We start from the raw sequence: 21,322 nt of genomic DNA, 5'->3' as shown, positions 1-21,322 counted from the left end.
GAGTGGTTATTTTGGCCTCATAGGCCCGTATGTCTTATGTATAAGTTGACATCACATGTTGTATTCTACTTATCTCATAGCAGCCTTCAGGCTCAGTTATCTATGATAGTATGACATGAAAAGATACGTTATGTTGGTACTCGGTTGAGTAAAGTACCGGGTGCCCGTCGCGGCCCATTTGGGTCGTGACATTACTTACCTTGAAAAAACTAAATTCCAATACCGAGCAAGCCAAGCGATACTCCAAGAATGCCTCACGCGCGTAGCAACCTCCGAATGGCTCAAAACTAGCCAAAAGCAACTCAAATACATCAAATAAAGCCCAAGGAAATAATTCTAAATGATAAAGATCGAATCCTATCTCAAATCCCGATTCCGGCTAAAACTCTTACCCGAGCCTGCACATCAGAACCCGGCAAACCTTACAAAATCAGACAACCCATTCAATTATGAGTCCAACCATACTAGTTTCACTCAAATCTGACTCCAAATCGGCGTTCAAAACTCAAAATTCATATTATGAAACTTTAGGCCAAAACCTCCAATTTTCTCTTTTAAATTCATCAACCAATTGCCAAAAATGAAGATAGATTCGTGAAATGTAATCAAAACTGAGTAGAGAACACTTATCCCAATCATTGTGATAAAATTTGTTTCAAAAATTGCCTCAATCCGAGACCCACATCTCGAAATATGAAGAAAGAACCAAAGTATAACTCTGCCCAACGATTCTATTTTCGGTCAAAATGTCGCATCTGCGACCTACGCTTTTGCGGATGATGGACTCGCATTTGCGAGAGGCGCTTCTGCGATGGCCCTGACCGCATCTGCGGTCACACTTCTGCGCAAATACCTCCGCATCTGTAGACCTCCACCCCTTAGTGAAATCTCGCATCTGCGATGGTTGGATTGCATCGGCGGCCATCGCACATGCGCAATATCAGTCGCAGGTGCAGAACACCAGAACCAGCAGCTCCTTAGCACTGAAAACATGAAGGAAAATGATCCGAAGATAATCCGAAACACACCCGATCCCCTCGAGACCACGTCCAAACATACCAACAAGTCCCATAACATAACACGGACCAACTCGAGGCCTCAAAACACACATAACAACATCGAAACGACGAATCACACCTCAATTCGAAATCAATGAACTTGAAACTTAAAACTTTCGCAACCGATGCCGAAACCTATCAAATCATGCCCGATTGACCTCAAATTTTGTGCACAAGTCACATTTGACATTACGGACCTACTCCAACTTCCAGAATCAGAATCCGACCCCGATATCAAAAGTTCCACTTCCAGTCAAACGTTCTAAAATTCCAACTTTCGCCATTTCAAGGCAAACTTTACTACAGACCTCCAAATCACAATCCGGACGTGCTTCTAAGTCCAATATCACATAACAAAGCTAATGAAACCATCAGAAATCCTATCCGAGGTCAATTACTAAGAAGTCAAACTTGGCTAAATCTTTCAAATTTTAAAGCTTCTAGCTGAAAATCATTCTGCTAAATAAGTTCCAAATAACCTGAAAACCAAATCCGACGATTCACATAAGTCCTAATGCATCATATGAAGCTACTCATGCCCTCAAACAACCGAGCGAAGTGCAAATGCTCAAAACGATTGGTCGGATCATTACACTATTCATTCAATAGGGGTCCTAAGACGGGTATTTGTTCACTTGTCATGACTCAATTCTCACCGTAGGCAGTGATAGTGCCCAACACTATCATTAGGCAAACCAATAGTAAACCATCAACACAAACAAATGTTTATAACAATTTTACAAATCAAGAATTTAAATAATAAATCGGAGATAGATTTAGGAACCATGATAAAATACTTTCATTCTTAGTAAGTCACGAAATATGAACAAAACATAAGGCAAAATATTATAAATATCAAATACAACCATGAACATCTACTAAAAATCTCCAAAACCTGGTGTCGCCAGTGCATGAGCATCTAATAGAATATACAAAACCACTACAACTACTATCAGAAATGAAAATAGACAGAATAAAGTAAATATATGAGGAAGGAAACTCCGAGTGCTAGGGGTCGAAGCATGAAAAATAGCTCACCACTAAGTCTCCACCTGATACGACTACACGCCTGAGTGACCACCCGATGTACTTGTCTTAGTACCTGCACAATCAGAAGTGTAGTATGAGTACCTAATTTAACGCATACCTAGTAAGCATCTAGTCTTACCTCGAAGAAGTAGTGGAGAGGGGTCGACATTGGCATTTACTAGTGGCCCAATAACAATATATATATAAAAGCATATCGGTATAAGACACAATCATATAACATCAGCGTGATCGTACGGCTCGATCCATAGATGCATCTCATAATACCGACAAGGACGTACGACTCGATTCGTAATGATATTTTATAGTACTACCGAGGCGAACGTCTTGATCCCACAGGAATAGAGAAACTTTCATCGGGCTACTAGCCCCACTCGCGAACGTACGTGCGAATAGATCATACAACTACCGATCACATAAACCCAACACGAAGATATGAATACAAAAGAAAACATAATTTTACCATCAATTAAGTATCCCTCCAAAACGTAAAGTAAGAGGCTATGTCAAATACACAAATTCTAGTCTCAAGCTCAGTTATGAATTTATGTAATCAAACATGCAAGATTAATTCAAGTAGTACAGTTAAGGCATGATGTAGGTCTAATTCTACCCGGACATAAACAAAAATCTAGCTTACACACGGACGTTCATCATGTCGTACATACATAGCACCCATACGATAAAGCACATGATAAATAAAATACCTACGGGGATAATTCCTTCTTACAAGATTGGGCAAGAGACTTACCTTGCTTCCAAGTCTACTACTCGACTCCAACACATTACTAACACCTCAAATCGATGTCGAAGAACTCGAAACTAGCCAAAGGAACATGCAAACCAATCAACATATACTCAAGTACTCATAATTTAATTATTAGAATCAATTTCCAACCCCACACATAAAGTCAACAAAAGTCAACCTCAGGCTCAAGCACTCTAGATTTTCGAACTTTTTAAAGATAAATATTAACCATGGCATCACAAACTCAAATAAATAACTTATTTTTAATTTCATAATTAATTTCGTTGTCAAATCTCATTTTTATCGATTCTAGGTTTTCAAGAAAATCCAATAATTTGTACCTATTTTTATGTTAAAACTCACACCTGATCCATGTATTTTACACAGAATAAGTAGAAATCACTTACCTAGTGATACTTGATGAAAATGCTCCTTCAAAAAACTCCCAAATCGCTCAAGCCAAGAAAACATGTGATGAAATGAGACTAAGTCCCGAAACAAAACTTATATTCTACCCAAGACCTTCTTCTTCGCGCTCGCGGAAGCACTCTCTGGATCGTAAAGAACAGAACTTCCCCTGCCCAGGTCTCTTTCTTCGTGTTTGCTATCGCTCTGTCGAGTTCCTGGAGAACACTTCTACCATTCCTTCGCGTTCGCGGACCTACTGCGGCATTCGCGAAGGCCAAGTCTGCAAGTCCTTCCCTTCCTCTTCCTTCTTCGCATTCGTATGGCCTCCTCTGCGTTCGCAAAGAGGAGCCAGGCCCTCCATCGCATTCTCGAGGACTTCTTCACTTTTGCAAAGAGCAATAGCCGCCCCCTCCAAATTTCTTCTTTAAGATCGCGAAATACACAAGCGCCAGAAAAAATCTACCAACTTCAATATTACTTCGAGTGGTCCGAAACTCACCCGAGCTATCCAGAATCCCGTTCAATTATACCAATAAGTCCATAAACATAATCCGGACCTACGCAACGTCTCAAAACACTTAAAAATGACATCACAACCAAGAATCACACCCCAAATCAAACTAATCAACTTCTAAAGTTCAAACTTCTTCCAACTAACTTCGAACGCGACAAACCATAATTAGACAACTCGAAATTGAACCAAATTTTACACACAACTCCGATATGACAATACGAACCTATCTTCGGGCTTGGAAAGCCAAGCGGGGTTCGATATCACTAAAGTCCTCTTCAAGTCAAATTTAGAAAAGTTTAAAACCTTCCAAATGCCAACTTCTGGTAATAAGCGCCAAAACGCTCCCGGTCCACCCAAAACTCGATTCGAACATACTTCCAAGTCCAAAATTACCATACAAACCTATTGGAACCTTCAAATCTCGATTCCGTGGTCGTTTACTCAAAGTGTTGTGCCACCTTAGGCCACTATTATGGAACTAAGTATTTCGAATTCAATTTGAACCTTTCCAGAACCAAACGAGTCGCCCCTGCAAGTCATAAAATAGGAAAAACACATATGAAAAGTCTTAAATAAGAGAACGAGGTTCTAGAAAGCAAAATAACTAGTCGAGTCGTTACGGCACTTCTGACAACACTTAAATGGTATATTAGCTATATGTGATATTGATATGGAATGATTGCTCTATGGATCAGACTCTTGACATGTTCGTAACAGGTTGGTGCAGTTCTAGTCCAGCCAAGCCTGGTTTTGCTGCAATGAATATGTTTTTTTTGTCATGGAAATTACAGCGATCAATTAATATAGGTATCCACCACAATGCAAAAGTCTCAAATGCTGAAAATCTATTGTAATATAACATGCAATTTTACATGGAACGAGTTGTCGGAGATTTTCATAACCATTACTATGACATTCGGTCCTAAGCAAATTTTGAATAGACATCCTGAAATAAATATTCAGAGCAATAAAAGATTTTGGCATTAGGATTTAACTTTGTACATGCTTAAAAGAACTTTATAGTATCAGTGAATTTACTTGTTGTAACATGTTATAAATCTTATTTGCTATAGATAGTTACTTGTATACTTGTATTTCGCTGACCTGATAGTTTAAAAGTTCTTACACGATCAATATATAAGTTAAACTCTTGATAATAAATCTGTATCCGGGAATTCTTCATCAAATAAGAAAAAAATGTAACCTGGAATATGGGTTTCTTGAAATGTCTTTAACTCAATCTAGCTCAATTTAGAAAAATCTCTACAATGTAGAAGAAGACGTACTTAGCACATCAAATGTGGTTCAATGGAACCTTCCCTTTTGCTTGCAGATAAGCTCCCAATCAGCATCATGAACTTTCAGGGTCAGATAATCAACGTCTATTACACTGTTGTCACAATATTTCCTCAAGAGATGATCAGCAACACAAAAGCAAGTGCGAGAAAAGAACTCTTAGAAACTCCTTAACGAAAACTCCAAAGTTTGCTGAACTTTAATCATTTCAAGAAGCTCTTCTACAACCAGGATTTCCTTTGAGCAGTGATCAAACATAATGTCACTTGACGTAGCAAATAGATCTCGTGGCTAAGAACGAATTGAATCCAATGCTAGAGATAAGAAATAATCTACGAGTTGGATTTCTGTAACAAGCTTGATATATATTGAATTGAAATAAGGGTAAAATCAACGTGGTCCTAAAAATCTTTTTGTTCCCTGTCCAAAAAATTCTCTCCGCACAATAACGGACAAATCTTAACGTCTCTAAGAGACTCAGCGCTTGGCACTTACGCGCCGCTTCCATGTCCACATCGGACGGCCCAATATCGGCGCGTCCTAGCAATAATTCGAACCCTCTAGCTGGAGCGACTACCTCCATGGAAGAAATTATTCCCAAATCAACCTATGCCACCACAGTTTATCCACCGGTGATACAGAGCCCCAGGGCGGATTTAGGGGGCGGAAGGGTGTTCACCCTAACCAAAATTACACGGTATATGTAAGATAAAATTTATTTTTTACCTCTATATATTATATTTTGAATCCCTTTGACATAGCCCAAAAGCCTATGTTAGTCAAAATCTTTGAAAGGTCATTGGTTCTATTTCCACTAGCTGCAACTTTTCTAACTTTTTTCTTTTTTTGAACACCCTTGGCGATAATCCTGCCTCCGCCACTGCAAAGCTCTAGCTCTAATGTCAATAGTGGATACCAAGTGAAGGCTAGAATAACAACTCATAATGGCATGCCAGCAGTGATTTTCAAATCCAAAGATTACTATGGAGTGATGGCTCAACATTGCCGACTTACATTAGTCGGAAAATTTCTAAAGACCAGACCCAAAATTAAAATCATTCGAAGCTCTTTTGCCGAGAAAATCTCAATAAAAGGTAATGTCAAAATTGGTGCTTATGGTTTTAGAACTGTTTTTATGGACTTTAGTAATGAAGAGGATTGCAAGAATGTCTTTTTCAAGCGGATAATTGAAATATATATGGACAACAAATGTGGCTTGAACAATGGACACTGGATTTCAAACCGGATGAACATTCCCCATTTGCCCTGGTTTGAGTATTATTACCAGGTTTGCCATTTCATTGTCACTACTGGGAGTATGTTAAGCAGATTCTAAGTCCAGTTGGAGTAACACAGACTTTAGACATAGCTACTGGATCAAAAACAAGACCTGAGATGACAAAAGTTAGAGTAATTATTGATCTCACAAAATCAATAATGGACAGTGTATTTGTGGGTCAAGAAGATGAGGACTAGCCCTTAAAAGGTTATACTCAAAAGTTAGAATATGAACAAGTGCCCAAATACTACAAACATTGCAAGCGAATTGGACATTCTCTGGTTCAATATAGGTGGGCTGAAAAGAAGAAAAAAGAGCAACACGACACTGAAGGGAAGAAACAGGAAGACGGCAATAAGGAACAGCAAATACAAGAGAGTACTACAAAAGATGAAATAGTATTAAACACTACTAGAATTCCGGAAAAAAGCGACCAAAGTTGGTCTGTCAGGAAAAACGACCAAAGTTGGTCGCTAAATTGGTGAAAATAATAAAATAATTATTTTAAATACATTAGCGACTAAGGTTGGTCGCTATTTGGTCGATAATTTCGTCAAAATATTGACCGAATTGTCAGACTTGCTTAGTCAAAGAAATACTGAGATTAGCGACCAACGTTAGTCGTTAAAGGGGGACCCACTTATAAAATTTTAATAATTATAATATTATTTTAAAAAATTATAAAATATAAATAAATATAATTTAAAATTAGCCACCAAAGTTGGTCGCTAATTAAAGGGTAAGTAGATAGAGACCAACTTTGGTCGCTAATATGGAACCCAGTTATAAAATTTTAATAATTATATTATTATTTAAAATAAATTATAAAATATAAATAAATATAATTCAAAGTTAGCGACCAAAGTTGGTCGCGTACTCAAATAGAGACCAACTTTGGTTGCTAATCTGGGACCCAGTTCTAACGTTTAACAATTATATTATTATTTTAAATATTATATAAAATATAAATAAATCTGATTTAAATTTAGCGACCAACTTTGGTCGCTAATTTTAATTCCTGGATAATTAGCGACGAAAGTTGGTCTCTTTTCAGGTCAACATTGGTCAAAATTAAAAATCACTTTTGTATTTACTATCTAAATAATATAAATGTAAGTCGTTAACACTTTTGTAATACAAGGGATGAATAGACTAAAATATACTCTAACATGCTACACATGCAGTTAAGTAGTACAATAGAGAGAGAGTGTGTGTGTCTATGTATATATATATATATATATATATATATATATATATATATATATAAGAACATGAAGCGCTCGGAACACAGGGCCGGATTCTTTTAGGTATTGATACACTTGTAAATTGATTCATCGACTTATAACCTACTCAGATGCATGTATATATATTAAAAACAAAACGTCTCGACTTATATCAATTAATATGTTATAATTGATTCATCGACTTATAACTATACTATATTATACTATATATATCGAATATACTTGTATACTATGCACTTAGTATATATAATACACTATACTATACACTTAGTATATATAATACACTATACTATACACTTAGTATACATAATAAACTTAGTGAATATAATACACTATCTCTCTCTCTCTCTCTCTCTCTCTCTCTCTCTCTCTCTCTCTCTATATATATATATATATATATATATATATATATATATGTGTGTGTGTGTAACACCTCCTTTTTCCTACCACCCAAAGGGGGTATAAGAGAGTTTTTTTCAACTTAAAGTGACAATTGAAACGGGATTATTTTATTTAAAATTCAGAGTCGCCACTTGGGATGATTTATGGTGTCCCAAGTCACCGGTTCAAATCCCGAATCGAGTAAAGATTGACTCTGTTTTACAGTCTACGAACACAGAAATCCGGGTAAGGAATTCTGTTAACCCGGGAGAAGCTGTTAGGCATTCCCGAGTTCCGTGGTTCTAGCACGGTCGCTCAACTGTTATTATTGGCCTAATTATCTGATTTTAAAACACTTTTAAGCCTATGTGCATTTTAACTTTAAAACCGCTTTTATTTAGATATTTTTTAGAAAGATTCAACGTCATCTAAAACACATCTTGGACCACGTCACATAAATGCACCCGCGGTCCACGACACGTTTTATCTAACGTTATTGAGATTTGGATTTGGGTCACATAAATGCACACCTAAATTTATAACATATGTATCACAACTACGTCACGGGAACCGTACCCGTAGCTATAATAATTCATTATTAGCCGCGCCTAAAGCAAACTAGGATATTAAAGAGTTATTTTCCTAAATTTTGAGATTATTGTAAGGTAATGAGAGTATGGAAATTATTTTTGTGGATGAAGTGTAAATTTTATTTCATTGTTATCTTCCCGAACCATAATCCTCGTTGTGACCTATCAAATTTAAAAGCCCAAAATCTCATCAATCTCACATTAAAAATTACATGGCCCAATTTCTCTAATACACCATAGTTTCTTCAACTTAAGACTCCATTTTTAGCTATTATTAAATTACTAAAATAATTTCAAACTTAACACCAAATGTTCTTTCATGAAACAAGATATCAGAACAATGAAAAGCAAGCAACATAATATCAAATAAAGAATAGAATGTTAACACACATGTTATTGATAAAAAAAAAGAGTTTCCTTTAAAATGTTGACCCATTTACGTTTTAAGTCTAACATGGACTTGTCCAATAATATTAGCCTAAAAAACATAGATGGAGAAACTTACATTTTAGTTACTTGTAAAATTAATCTCGATCAAACAAGCAGAAACAAAACTAAAGAAGAAAAAAGTAACAAAATTTAAATCGATCTAAAAAAAAAACAGAAGCATTGTAAGAAATAATTAGAAGATTAAAAGAATGAATCCTTCGATAGATTTCTAACCTTTGTTGCGTACAGAGAAAACAAGAATTTCAGTTTTGGGAATGGAGATCAACTGCGACGTTCCACCCCAAACTCGCAGAGCGGAGCATCGGACGAGAATTCAAACAGACCTCAAACTTTGACCTCTTCTAACTCACCAAAATGAGATAACAAAGTCGGACCTTGCGAGGTGTAATTATGGAGGAAAACAGTTGGTTTTAATCTGTTCTTGTGGTTGATTTCCGGACAGATTTTGGGGTTGGATTAGAGTGGAGTTTGGAGATGAAAACGGTGATGGTTTGGGAAGGTTTTCCGGCGTGTTCGACGCTATCGTGAATGGGAAGAGGCAGAAGAAGCAGCAGGGGTCGTTTGTGTTGTGTTCTGCGGCTGTTGGTCTGGTTGAGGTGGAGGAGCAGCAGCGGGTTATGGGGTCTGTTGAGGAAGACGACGACAAGAGGGGGATGGGGTCTTTTTTGGAGTTATACGGCGCTGATGGTCAGACTTTTTTGTCCCTAGGCGTTCTTTTTAGTATTTCAGCTCTAGGTTTGCTTTCTCCGTTTTTTCCCTGTATTTTTTTTGTCCCCCTCTCATTGTAGGCGATAGTCTCTAATATAGGTCTAGGTTTTAAATGTATTTTTTGTGTATTTGTCAATTAGTCCGTAAATCTTTTTGCGTTAAGTCCTTAGGATCTTTTTATTTATTTTTTATTCCAAAGAAATGTCAAGAAGGGTCCATGGGGTTGGCTTAATTGACATTGGGTATTGGGCCAAGAATTGAGCTCTATAACTCTTAAAATTGTGTTCTAACATCTTAATTGACTCCTTTTTAAAATAAGATACAAATACTACATAATGCCAAAGTTAATCCTAATTAATTAAACTAAACATGAAACTATTTTTGTGTTTTCGAAATTATATAAAGATAAAAATAAGGTACTATTTTTGTATAATTTTAAAATTTATGAAAAATACATAAACTAATTTTTTTTTTGTAATTTTTATTTTTCTTGTAATAAAATAAAGTAAAAAGTCAAAATGAATTGAAATAGCTATATTAGGCCTAAATTAAATACTTACGTGCTAAAATATAAAAAATCTTGGGAGGGTCAAAAATCACATGTCTACAGCTGCCCCTCTTTGATTGGAAACGCGAAAAGTTTTCAGACAAAGAACGATTAGACAGGTTTTTTGACCCGATCCTTATTTGGGAGAGACTAAAACTGAGAAAAAGGGAATATGACCGAGCCCTGGTATCTAAGCTGCCTACATATCCTTGGCTATAAAGGAATCAGGCCACGTGTAGTTCAGAGGTGAGTGAGATGATGGAGTATGCCGAGGTGGAGAACCGGTCGAGGTGCCGTTCCGCCAAGGTTTCGGTCCGCGGTCCTAATGTTACATCAAAAATCAAAACATAAAAAAGACTAGCTAAGCCTATCAACTACGAGTTACAGGATTCTTGTCTATAAGTCTTCTGAAGCTTGATCTTGAATCTTGAATGGTTCTTCATGCAGACTTTGGATTTGAACCTTGACGCTTGCTAGTTGCAGGTGCTAGCTCATTCTTCTTCATCTTTTCGGATCAAAACCGGGCATTCTCTCTTTTTCCTTATTGTGACTCACTTCTGTTGATCACCTCGGACTGTTGACTCACATTCTTACCACGAGCTTCTTTTGTTGTTGACTTGAATTGTAATCTGAGATGCTTTCCCTTATTCTCTAGGTGGATGCCTGGCTGCTGAACTCGAACTGTATTCCCTTGCTCTCCAGGTGGGCGCCTGATTGCCACAACTTTAACTATATTCCCTTGCTCTTCAGGTGGGCGCCTGATTGCCGAAACTTGAACTGTATTCCCTTGCTTTCCAGGTGGGTGCCTGATTGCCGAAACTTTAATTATATTCCCTTGTTCTCCAAGTAGGCGCCTGATTGCCAAAACTTCAACTGTATTCCCGTGCTCTCCAGGTGGGCGCCTAATTGCCAAAATTTTAACTGTATTCCCTTGCTCTCCATGTGGGCGCCTGGTTGCCAAAACTTGAACTGTATTCCCGTGCTCTCTAGGTGGGCGCCTGATTGCTGAACTTGAACTGCATTCCCATGCTCTCCAAGTGGGCGACTGATTGCTGAACTTGAACTGTATTCCCGTGCTCTCCAGGTGGGCGCCTGAATGCCAAAACTTGAACCTGATTGCCAAAACTTAACTGTGTTCCCTTGCTTTCCAGGTGGGCGCCTGATTGCTGAACTTGACTGTGTTCCCATGCTCTCCAGGTGGGCGCCTTATTGCCGAAACTTAACTGTGTTCCCTTGCTTTCCAGGTGGGGGCCTGATTGGTGAACTTGAACTATATTCTCGTGCTCTTCAGGTGGGCACCTGATTGCCAAAACTTTAATTGTATTCCCGTGCTCTCCAGGTGGGCGCCTGATTGCTGAACTTGAACTGTATTCCCGTGCTCTCCAGGTGGGCACCTGATTTCCAAAACTTAACTGTATTCTCGTGCTCTCCAAGTGGGCGTCTGATTGCCCAAACTTTAACTGTATTCCCGTGCTCTCCAGGTGGGCGCCTGATTGCCAAAACTTGAACTATGTTCCCGTGCTCTCCAGGTGGGCGCCTGATTACGAAACTTGAACTGTATTCTCGTGCTCTCCAGGTGGGCGCCTGATTACCAAACTTGAATTGTATTCTCGTGGTCTCCAGGTGGGCGCTTGATTGCCAAAACTTTAACTGTATTCTCGTGCTCTCTAGGTGGGCGCCTGATTGCCAAAATTTTAACTGTATTCTCGTGCTCTTCAGGTGGGCACCTGATTGCCAAAACTTGAACTGTATTCCCGTGCTCTCTAGGTGGGCACCTGATTACTAAACTTGAACTGTATTCCCGTGCTCTCCAGGTTGGCGCCTGATTGCTGAACTTGAACTGTATTCCCGTGCTCTCCAGGTGGGCGCCTGATTTCAACAAAATAGACAAAACAAAGAAAATTGTCTGCCCCAGTTTGGTAGCTGGGCACATATGTGAGTGTTTATCGAATATTTTTATGAATTTGAAAGCTAGATCCCATTATACACGAGGGTCCTGACAACTCCTAGTTAAATGACAGTTTTTTTAAAAAGCTGAATTATGCTTTCTAAAGGTATGACTACCGCTAAATCTGGTTATCTAAGAAGGTCTTAAAACTACATCCCATTAACCAAGAGGGTCTTGAAAGTCAAAAATCAAGTATTATCTTAAGAGTGACAACTTTTACGGCTGAATTATACTATCCTACAATAGAACTCATGCTAAATCTTGTTATCTAACAGAAATCTTGAGGCTAGGTCCCATTATTCAGGAGGGTCCTAACAATTCGAATTGAATCCTATCCTAAGAATGAAAACTTCAAAGTCAACTTATATTTCTTTGGGGTACATTTATACTAGATTTTTCTATTCATGATTGTTTTGAATTTTAAACTAGGTCCCATTTTCCAGGAGGGTCCTGAGAATTTACGGTCAAACCTGTCTGGTGCTTGCTTTTCCTTACAGAGAGTTTCTCCGAAACAAACAAAATTTTCTGCCCCTGTTTCAAATAAAAAAAATCTTGTTAGTTTAAAAATATGGTGGTTGGTTTGTGGCCTTGACTTTGAGGGCGATTGCTCCTTCACTTCCCATGATAACTTTGATTTCCACTCAAATACCTTGCTTGTTTATTGACTAACCACTTTCTCTGTCACCCTTATCACAGAAAATACCTATTCTCCATTTAGACCCAATACCCTTTATCTGTTGCATTGCTTATGAACTGACATTTACCAAACCTTTGTGTCTCACATGAATCCCAAAGAACGTCAATTTCCACCCCCTCAGTGCGTATGCTGTTCTTTCTTGACTTAAACCACTGGCCTTGAGGTCTATTGCTCCTTCACTTGCCATGATAACTTTGATTTCTGCTTGGAAGATCTTGCTTGTCCCTGGTTAATCGCTTTTTTTGTCAATCTTATCACAGAAAATACATTTGATCCGTTCACCTAACACCCTCCATCTGTTGCATTGTTCATGAATTGATATATACCAAACCTTTGTATTTCACATGGATCCCAAAGCATGTCGATTGTTACCAACTCGGTGCGCTTGTTGTTCTTTCCTGACTTATGACACTTTGATGTGCTAGCCATATCCCGTTTTGTGCAATTGGAAAGCTGGTGGCAAATTTTGAAGTCATTTCTCACTTGTTCTGACCAAACAGACTCAGGAAGAGGAAGTAAACAAGACAAAAGGAACAAAGTAAAGGACAATGGAAAGAGATGATTCCTAACAAGAAATTTACAAAGTAGAGTAGAAACCTATCAGATGTGGATACCAACTCTAATGACCATGACATGCACATGTTGATTAAGTGACCTAATCTGTCAAATAAGTTTGATGTTCAACTCTTGTTATACCCCTAAACCGTGGAACTGGGCTTCAATGCTCCGATTATCTAATCTGATTCACGATCCTTATTCGACTTGTAGTGCCCGGAGGGTTTTCACCATCAAGCCTCTCTCATTTTGTTCTTTTTCTCAACTCACTATCGCCTTATGGTGTCTGTAAAGGTTTTCACCAATTGTGAGCACGTGATTTTTGTTTCGCGCGACAATCGCTCCAAGAGAATTAAAAAAAAATAACAAATGGTCCTGCTATGCAAATTTGGATTTTACATGGCACTTTGTTAATTATTTTTGATTTTGTGCCCATTTTTTATTAAAACAAAATACAAAATGTATGTTTCGTGCGTAATGTGAACCGTAATCCGATTGTTAAATAGGAGATCACAAAAATACGCATTTCTTTTGTCCTGATTTGTTGCTTTGTTTAAGTTTACCTACTTTTAACATTTTATACGCGTTAAATAAATATGTTAAGTGTTAATTAATGGTGTCTAGTTTTATTTAATTAGGTTGTGTATTTAGGAAATTAGAAATAAAGAAAAAAAGAGGGGAAAATTTGTTTTAAAATGAATTTGGGCCACAAACATTATAAAATCTGAAGCCCAAATGAATGGCCCAATCCACCAGTCCGCACAGCCCACTCCCCAGGCAGCAAAACGACGTAGTTTAACACCAAAACTACGTCGTTTCAATGCCAATCCATCCCAACCATTCAAACCAAGCTGATCCAACGGTCCGGATCTCTCACCCATAACCCCATTTGCCCGACCCGTTACCCGAACCAACTTTGACCCCAACACCTGAAACGACACCGTTTCCCTCGAGCTGAAGGATCCTGGCCCTTCATCGTGCCTCATCCAACGGCTGAGATCCATTCACCCACTCCATATATAAGCTTCCCCTCATACCCCACCCCCTATCCAAATACCCCTGCCTTTCATCATCCTCACAAAGAACCCCGGAACCCTAGAGCCGCCCCCATCTCCCTTCACCAGAAACCCGGCGGCATGAACGCCGGTGACCTCCGCCTGAACACCATAGAACCCCATCACCGCCCTGAACATTGATCTGTTGGCCGTTTAGTTCGAATCCCTTCCCACCTTCTCGAATCTTCATTTGAAGATTCGAGTTGGAACCCGATTTACACCAATCGACCTCAACTTCACACCAGACAGTCCCCAGACCCCTCTCGTGACCAAACCATGCTTGGTTTGGTCCGAATCTAACCAGGGAAACACGAATCCCAGATCTAATTTTTGAACCCTAGTTTTCTCCGTGCATGTTCCGTGTCTGTTCAAGCCGAAGAGATTAAGGTCTAATGGACCTTAATCGAAGTGTTTCTCATCTGAGAAACACTTCGATTAAAGTCCTTTCAGCCTTAAGAAAGGTCTGTCCGAGTCCAAGTTAAGGCTTTTGATTTTTTTTCGAGATTTAAGGTGAGTTTTGCTTTTTCTTTTCTTATTTCTGTTAGTCCATGTGATTGATTAAAGGTCTGTTCATGTTTTGTTTTAATTTGTGTCTTTGAATTTTTATCAACTGTTGTTTGTCCACTTTACCTGAACCTCTGTGTTTGTTTGAATCCCTCTCCTATTCTGATAATGCGTATGTATGTATGTGCTGTGCGAATAATTGAGCTTCAAATTTTGACTGATCAACTGATTCCTCGAGTACCACTTTGTTTAGTCAGTATAATTCAAATCATGTGTCGATACTGTTAAATGTCTGATTTTTGGCTACGATTGTGCATGTTATGATTAATATAATCGAGTCGACATGTGTCGTCAATTAGTTTCAATTGCCTGAACAATAACAAATCGATTTGCTTCTGGACACATTTGTTTGAATCAATTAGGAACTGAGTTTGTTTACTTATAGTTGTTAATTTGAATCAGAAATGTAAAAGGAATGTTTGTTTAACTTCTGAATTGGAGGGCATGTGCACTTTCTGCACAACATGTGCATTTGTGCACCACAGGTGCATTTGTGCACAGCCTGTGCCCTGCATAAGGGCTTTTGAATAAAATAATCGACAGCACATGCTGTCAGATATATATTCTGCTGCCCATTACCCTACTTTAGTTAAGAAGTATTAAACCTCTTTCAAAAGGGTAAGTCTGTCAGGGAATGTGATGGGTTTCTAATATTAAATAGCTAAGTGGAACTGAAAAGGGACAACACATGGGAGGGGTATCTGATTAATCTAACAGGCTGTTAAAGGGCAGACTTTAGGCTTATAAAAGAGGAGGACTTCCATCAGTTTTAAGGGAAGACATCTGATAATAGAGAGAGACAGAGGGAAATTGTTAAGGAAAAGATAGAGGAGATCAAGAGAGATCTGAGAAGAGAGGTTTGGAGACATACATAGATACACATATATACAAAAATAGAAAGAGAGCAAGAAAGAGATAAAACAGATTAGGAAATCAGAAACTTGGTTTTGTTTGTCTGAAGTTCATATGTTGTCAATTTGTTAGGTAGTGTTGCTTCTTCTAAGTTTCAATCGAGATTACTGTTAGTGTTTTGTTGCATTTGGTATATCTCGGAATTGGATTGTCTGAAGTTTTGTTTCCACCACACTGTGTGCTGCTTCATTTGGCTACTTTCTTTTCAACTATAGTTCCACCCCTTGCAATAGAATCTGCTCTGCTGTGTTGTTTTGATTCGCTGCTGTTACTCTGATTCCTACTGCTGCTGATCTTCCCTGTTATTCTCTTCTTCCTCTTTGCATTTCAGCATTCCAGGTACACATTTCAAGTCCCATATTGATGTAACTGAAACAGTTTGAAAGCATGAAATGAAAAGGTTGAAGAAGTTCAAGTATTTGTTGTAATATTCATGGTACATTAACGGGTCTGTAAAAAATTGATTAGTTTATAATTCAATAGTGTGAAAGTATGTACTGATACTCGATTGAATTTAGCCCTTTGTGTTAGTTCGTCAGTTGTTTGTTAGTACGGGATACGTATACTCCGACCTTGTACAATGCTGTTTCTGTTTCATTTTAGTTTTTTTTTTTGGGTTCCATTAGGCAGTACATAGGGTCACATTCAAAGTCCCATTGGTAATAATATCTAGTAGCTAAATCCTTTAATCTAGCCTAAATAAGTTTAGTTAAGTTCAACTCAAGAAATGTTCGGATTAAGTGTTATATTTCGTTAGCTCGTATGTGATTTCTTGTCAGATTAAAGCATTTTTCCATTAAAGTATAACATTTTCTTAACTTTGTAAATAATTAATTATAAGAATCCGGATCAGGCCAAAGCATATAATTAAATTAGCATGTACCTTTTCTTCTAATTTTAGGGACAAATGTATTAGAAATGTAGCCACTTTAGGATATCCTTTCTAAAATAGAGACGAGCCTCGCCAAATAAAAAATGCAAAATTGCGGGGCCCTCGATAAATAATCATAATAAATATTTAGAATTCAGGCTAGGCCGTTTAGTGAATCTCATGGCCTTCTCAAAAATAATAATGCGTTAGGTTCTTTAGGCGCGACTTAATTAAAATCATATTCTTAAATTCGGGTGCACATTGATGTGACCCAAATCCAAATCTCAACGAAGTCAAAATGTGTTGACAATCACGGGCGCATTGATTGTGACGTGGTTCGAGATGCATTTTCACGACGTTGCAATTCTATAAAATAAGTGATAATGATAAAAGCGGTTTAAACTTAATAAAAGCATGTAAGTCATAACATTGTATTTAAATCAGATATTTAGCCATTATAACAATTTAAGCGACCGTGCTAGAACCACGGGATTCGAGGGTGCCTAACACCTTCTCTCGGGTCAACAGAATTCCTTACTTAGAATTTCTGGTTCGCAGACTTCATTTGGGAAAGTTGAAAATTTCCTCAATTTGGGATTCAAGATAAACCGGTGACTTGGGACACCAAAAGCCAAACCTTTCCCAAGTGGCGACTCTGAATTAAATAAATAATCCCATTTCGAATATTGTCACTTAAATTAGAAAAACTCCCCTCGCGCATTTAACCCTTCGGGGCGGGCGCGCAAAAAGGAGGTGTGACAGCTCTGGCGATTCTGCTGGGGACATTTACCCAGAACCATTGGTTCAGGGTTCAAGAATTCGAGCTTAGAATAATTGTTATATTTGGCTTTATTATCTGATCTTTATTACATGTTTTTGCATAACGTGCTAAATGTTGTCTTTTACCGCTTTGATATTATCTGAACTGTATATAAACTGTGCCGAAACCCTTCTCTTCTTACCTCCGGGGAGAAGCTCGCTGGTCGAGACTCCCTATTCTGTTAGTGTCAATACCTGAAATAAGAAAGAGGTCGGACAAGTTACAAAGCCGGACGATCTCGCGGGTCCCCGGTACGTAGCCCCCTCCTCGACTCGAGTTGTCCGCTCGGGTACACAGTCTAGAACAAATACCCAGGTTACGAACCTAGAATAACTTGACTTCATGCCGGATCCCTAGTAGGAACGCTTATCTGCATCATGTTGCATTTGACTTAGGGGACTCAACACAGGGGTTGGGTCCGTCTAGGACAGGCAACCTGAAATGAAAAGACCACCCTGCTGCATCCTATTTGTTTTGCGCATTTATTTGCCTCGGTTCCGCATGCTGACCGGTTTTTTAAAAAAAAAAAAGAAGAAAAATAGCGGCATAGGGAGATAATTACTTATTTTGGAAAAATAGAACCAATGTCCAAGTAGTGTCAAAACCTCGCCGGAATTTTTTCTAAAAAAGGAATAAAAACAAAATTTGTCTTCTTAGTTTGAGTTATTAAAAAAAATATATAAAATTTTTCTTTTTTTTATCACTTCCAAAATCAAAAAAAAGAGAAGGTATTTATTTAAAAGTAAAAAAAAAAAAACGGAGATTCATAATTCAAAAAAAAAAAAATATTGTCTCTTTCGTAGTACCCCTTTTATAAATTCAGACTAATGGTCCAAATATTTCCTAAAAAATAATAATATTTTCTTTAGTCTTTATCTCTTTGCCAAAAGAAAAAAATATAATAAAAATACGTATTCTTGATTTCTAGGTTTATTTGATTTTTTCTATTTACGGTATTCTCGAACTACGCCGGTTTGATTCTCACCAGATGTGAGATACGTAGGCAACCCTCGTCGGGTTCAACCCCATTTTGCTAAAATAGCCAAAATCAATAAATAAAAAAATAAAAAAAAGAGATGTGTCGAATTTTTAAAGAGTCATAAATAAGTCAGGTGACGCTGTTTTGTCATAAATAGCCGAATGATTCCGAAAAGGGACGCCAGAAGGCTGACTTTGCATAAACAGCCACATTTGGGTCTTGTTTAGCATTTTTGTCCAGTTGACCCACATAGCCTTAAAATCTTCGTCCCCGAAGTGTTTAAAGGCCGTGTTCAAAACTTGATCCCCTCTGTAAAATATTTTGAGTCAAGTCATTTTTTGTTAAAATCACCTTAATAAATGTGCAGGATGAGCACGATGCAAAATGAACATTTTTCAATAATGACCAAAATCCCTGTCAAGTTACGGCTATGGTGGAATGATCTAGGTGTTGAAGGACAAAACGAGGTTAAGAAATATCTGAAAGGTCTTGTGGGTTTGTTGGAAATCCAGCCTCGGGGAGATATCATAAGAGCTTTGGTTACCTATTGGGACCCGACGCACAATGTTTTCCATTTCTCTGATTTTGAACTCACCCCGACTTTGGAAGAAATGGCCGGATACATCGGGAATACTGAACTTCCCTTGAGGGAAAAATACTTGGTCGCCCCAAGAGTCGTCACGGTACATCGGTTCCTAGATTCATTGAAGATACCTAGAACAGTCCACAACCCGGATCTGGCAGCCGGATTTTGTACTCCATGCTTCATATATGATAGGTACGGTCATGAGGGGGGATTCAATAATCCAATCAACAAACTGTGCAGCAAAGGAGTTCGTCAGAAGTGGGACAAGCACAGACGGGTAGCGTTCATGATGATGTTCCTGGGCCTTCTGGTATTTCCAAGGAAAGACGGAAACATTGATTTGAAGATATCTGGGGTCGTCAGCACTTTACTCACGCAAAGTGACAGTACTCTCGCGCCAATGGTGGTATCTGACATCTTTCGAGCTCTTACAGCTTGTAAAGCTGGGGGAAATTTCTTCGAAGGTTGTAACTTGCTCCTACAGATATGGATGACCGAGCACCTCTGCCATCATTCCGAGATTTTGAGCCATGGTTCCCCGGAAAAGACCTGCATAGAAGAATCTTACACGAGAACCAAAGAGATCAGTTTGCCCAAAGGAGTCCTGGCATGGACCTCGTTCTTTCAAGCTCTTACTGCCAGCCAAATACAATGGACGTTGGGATGGTTGCCTGTTGATGAGATCCTATATATGTCTGCAGCTAAAACTCATTTCTTACTGATGGGGCTTAAGAGCATTCAACCTTACGCACCCTGCCGAGTTTTGAGACAGTTCGGAAGATGCCAGACAGTACCTCATGAGGAAGATCTTAGCACTCAAGCAGTTGAGATAAGTCCTAACGGACAATTCCCAGAAGCAAAGATTCGCCAAATCTGGAGTGAGTGTCAATATTTGAAATCAGATACTTGCGTGCGGGATCGAGCCAAAGGAGAGACGGCGCCAGGTTACCTTGCATGGTATAGAAGGGAACTTGAGCATGAAAGGCCAGCTAAGAGACCCCACATCCGGAATTTCACCGAATCATCGCAAAGGCAGTGGGATTGGTTAGCGAAGGAAAGAGGCTATTGCGCCGAAATCAGCAGGTTAAAGCAACAAGTGGGAAGCTTGAAATATGAGCACAACGTACAAGTTGCTACCAATCTGGGAGAGCGGAACAGGTTAATTCAGGAAAACGAAATGCTTAGAGCCCAGATCAAACAGATAAGGGTGGATGCGGATAAACAGCCAAGGCGTCGATCAGACGAGCAACTGATAAAAAGGCTAAAAGTGAAATCAGGGAATGGCAAGATGGTTTGGAGAAATCTGAAAACGTCATAGCAGAGCTCAGGGCACAGTGGGATACAAGAGCAGATAAGCATCGCCGATACCTGAATCAATTGGAAGGCGACCACGAGAAGACTGTTGCTAAAATAAAGAGAGAGATGGCTGCACTTGAGATCAAAGCAGCTAATCAGGCCAAGGATTTCCAAATTGAGAGCAGATACTGGTACGACTCAATAGCCCAGATAAAGTTGGAAGTATGGCGACTGAAGCATCAGCATATACAGGATGCTCAAGTATTCAAGATATGTAGCGATCAGATAAAACGCCTACTCGTAGAGAAAAAGCAAACCAGAGATTGGATCAAGGCTATTGCCCATGCCATCACCAGACGATGTCTACGATGTGAGAACATGTCCAGCGTTACCGTCCTCTCGGCGGTAATGGGTTATGTCAAGCAGACTATGCATGAGCTGGAGCAACTTGAGAGGGATCTCACGCCTAGGACCGCGGTGAGGCCGAACGATGTCCCGCGGACACCAATTTTCAAAACCATAATGCACTCATAGGTCAAATCTGTATCTTAGCATCTTCTGCTTGTTTTTCCCATCAGAGTGATTTTTAGTCTATTTTGAGTCTAGGTTTATTTTCAAAGTTCGCTTTTTCTTTTGCAAAATGTAGTTTGTAATAGACCATTTCAACAATAAAGAGGTTGCTTCTTTTACGCTCATTTGTGTTTTTCGAACTACGTAATGATCTGATTCACGTAGGCATTGTGATACGTAGGCAATCCTCATCGGATCC

The 21,322-nt window shown here is 38.7% G+C and overlaps 1 long non-coding RNA gene across 3 annotated transcripts; it reads right to left on the bottom strand.

Moving 5' to 3' along the window:
* Positions 1-1,833: 1,833 nt before the first annotated feature.
* LOC104219580 (uncharacterized) lies at positions 1,834-9,779 on the bottom strand. 3 transcript variants are annotated; one of them, XR_011402280.1, is made up of 4 exons: positions 9,229-9,779; positions 5,062-6,461; positions 3,261-4,304; positions 1,834-2,160 (listed from the first exon to the last, which is right to left on the bottom strand). It is a non-coding gene; the product is annotated as an uncharacterized lncRNA (long non-coding RNA). The 3 variants fall into 3 exon arrangements; XR_709308.2 differs by having other exon boundaries at positions 5,062-5,308; XR_011402279.1 differs by lacking the exon at positions 9,229-9,779 and having other exon boundaries at positions 5,062-7,546.
* Positions 9,780-21,322: the final 11,543 nt, after the last annotated feature.

Source organism: Nicotiana sylvestris, chromosome 9 (genome assembly GCF_000393655.2).
Source record: "Nicotiana sylvestris chromosome 9, ASM39365v2, whole genome shotgun sequence".
Lineage (NCBI taxonomy): Eukaryota > Viridiplantae > Streptophyta > Magnoliopsida > Solanales > Solanaceae > Nicotiana > Nicotiana sylvestris.
This window is presented reverse-complemented; position numbering and strand designations above follow the sequence as displayed.